The sequence below is a fragment of the Bos indicus x Bos taurus genome, chromosome 14, assembly GCF_003369695.1.
Source record: "Bos indicus x Bos taurus breed Angus x Brahman F1 hybrid chromosome 14, Bos_hybrid_MaternalHap_v2.0, whole genome shotgun sequence".
NCBI lineage: Eukaryota > Metazoa > Chordata > Mammalia > Artiodactyla > Bovidae > Bos > Bos indicus x Bos taurus.
In genome coordinates this window covers 24,122,891-24,125,361 of record NC_040089.1, presented here as the reverse complement: position 1 = coordinate 24,125,361, position 2,471 = coordinate 24,122,891, and the positions used below count along the sequence as shown (strand labels likewise).

Below are 2,471 nucleotides of genomic sequence, written 5' to 3'. Positions count from 1 at the left end.
CAGACTTCTTGAAGTGCCAGTGTGTTAATGAAATATACCCTGTCTGCAGAATGAATGGTGTCCTTACCTTGAAATATCATGAAACTCAACCTTTACCTGGCATTGCTGAAGAATTTACCATCCGAAAGAGAGAATCTCACAAGTATCACCGAATTTTGATTCCATTTTCCTTTCTCTTTTCATCTCAATTCCTTCCTCTATGAAATTGAGTTGACTTATAATTTTCCTGCCAAGGCCTATATCTTTCAACTTCCAATGTCTCGGGCCCATAATTCCATTTGATCAAGTGATTCCCAGCTTCTAAATGTTCCGAATCACCTGTTATAAATTGACAGTTCAGAATTTGAGATGGATTTGCAGAGAGAAATAGTGTAATCAAGTGGTGCTTATTTTTCTCAACATACATTGATGACTCTTAATGTGTGAGAGTGTACAGTACTATTTAAGGTGCCCAAGAAGCTAAGTTGACAGCTGTTCCTGGAGTTTCTCCAGTTCTAGTTGAAGAATGACGCCCTGTCCAGTAGCCTCTGTGACAGCAGAAGCTGGACCCCTGGATCCCTCCACCTCTAAGACATTGATTGTGGCTCTCAAGGAAGAAGTTGGGCTATTTGGCAGGTGCACACAAACCTCCAGGGAATCCCACTGGTGAAGGTGAGCTGGGAGGAGTATAAGGACAGGACTGGGATCCTGGCTAGAGTAACCCAGTTTGCCATCCCCCTTTCCTGCCATTCCAGCTTGCTTTTGTCCTGCAAGAGTCTCTGGAAGGACAGGGTGAGTCCTCTGGCCAGAACAGGTTCTGCTCGTGCCTTCTGACCATGAACCTTCATCAGTAACGGGCTTCTCCAGGGGCTCAGCAAGTAAATAATCTGCCTGCATTGCAGGAGACTAGGGTTCGATCCCGGGGTCAGGAAGATCCCCTGGAGAAGGAAATGGCAATCCACTCCAGTATTCTTGCCTGGGAAATCCCATGGATGGAGGACCCTGGTGGGTTTTAGTCCATGGGGTCACAAAGAATTGAACATGACTGAGCGACTAACACACACTTTCACGCAGGCAGAAAGCTATTCATAAATAGAATACATTCAAATGCTTTCAAGTTAAAAGTGCCATCAGCCTTTTAGGCTTGCCCTCCAGTCTCATGCCTGAGCATATCTTAGCTGTTTGGAAATTATTGACAGCTACCTTTCAGAACAAGTGTTTTGACTTCAAGAGGCATACAAAGAACAAAGAACTTGACATCAAAATGCCACATTGCAAAATGAAGTCAAGTGTGGGGAAGAGAAATCTAATTTTGATTTAGATTATTGAATATACAAAAAAGTACAGCCCTAATTATCTACTCCTCTCCTAAGGAGCAAACTTTTTTTTCTTTTTTGGGGGGATGGTTTAAAAACATGAAACACTTCATGAATTTGGGAGTCATACTGCTGCAAAGGCCATGCTAATCTCTGTATCATTCCAATTTTAGTATATATGTTGCAATTTTTTTTTCATTTTTTTTTTTTTTGGCAACATCCTGCAGTATACAGGATCTTAGTTCCCTGACCATGGATCAAACCAGCAACCCCTGCACTGGAAATTTGGAGTCTTCCCTTCTCCAAGGGATCTTCCCAACTCAGGGATCGAACCTAAGTCTCCTGCACTGCAAGTGGATTCCTTACTGTCTGATCACCAAATGAGGCAGCTCTCTCCTCTCTCCCATGTATTTGTTTATTTTATCATTTCTCTCTTTAAAAAAAAATGTATTTATTTACTGTTTAGCGGTGAGGGGGCTTATTTGCGATTTGAGGGATCTTCATCATGACATGTGGACTCTAAGCTGAGGCATGCATGTGGGATTTAGTTCCCTGACCAGGCATCAAACCCAGGCCCTCTTTAACTGGGAGCATGGAGTCTTACTGACTGGAACGCCAGAGAAATCCCTTCAGTTTGGATCGTGTACATTTGTTTCAGATGTTGGGCCCTATGTGAACTTAGTTTAAGGGGCCTAAGATTCAACCCCAAACTCTGAATGGAGCACAGAGTGCCCTGAAGTATGTGTGGGAGCCCCAGGGGGCCTGATGATGCATTAGTGGGAGGGGGCTTAGTCACAGCCTCTCTCCAGCCTCGTGCCACCAGCCCACACAGCCAGTGTGTTTGCTACATGTGGGGCTGCCAGGGCTCTGTGCCTCAGGGAATGCTCCCGGCTCTTCTGTTTCCTAAGCACTCCTTTCCTGCCCTGTGTCCTAAGTCACTTCTGTTGCTGCTGCTGCTAAGTCGCTCCAGTTGTGTCCGACTCTGTGCAACCCCACAGACGGCAGCCTACCAGGGTCCACCATCCCTGGGATTCTCCAGGCAAGAACACTGGAGTGGGTTGCCATTTCCTTCTCCAATACATGAAAGTGAAAAGTGAAAGGGAAGTCGCTCAGTCCTGTCCGACTCTAGCGACCCCATGGACTGCAGCTTACAAGGCTCCTCCATCCATGGGATTT

The 2,471-nt window shown here is 45.4% G+C and overlaps 1 non-coding gene across 1 annotated transcript; it reads right to left on the bottom strand.

Moving 5' to 3' along the window:
- Positions 1-1,388: 1,388 nt before the first annotated feature.
- LOC113904542 lies at positions 1,389-1,494 on the bottom strand. Its single transcript, XR_003514561.1, has one exon. It is a non-coding gene; the product is annotated as a U6 spliceosomal RNA (small nuclear RNA).
- Positions 1,495-2,471: the final 977 nt, after the last annotated feature.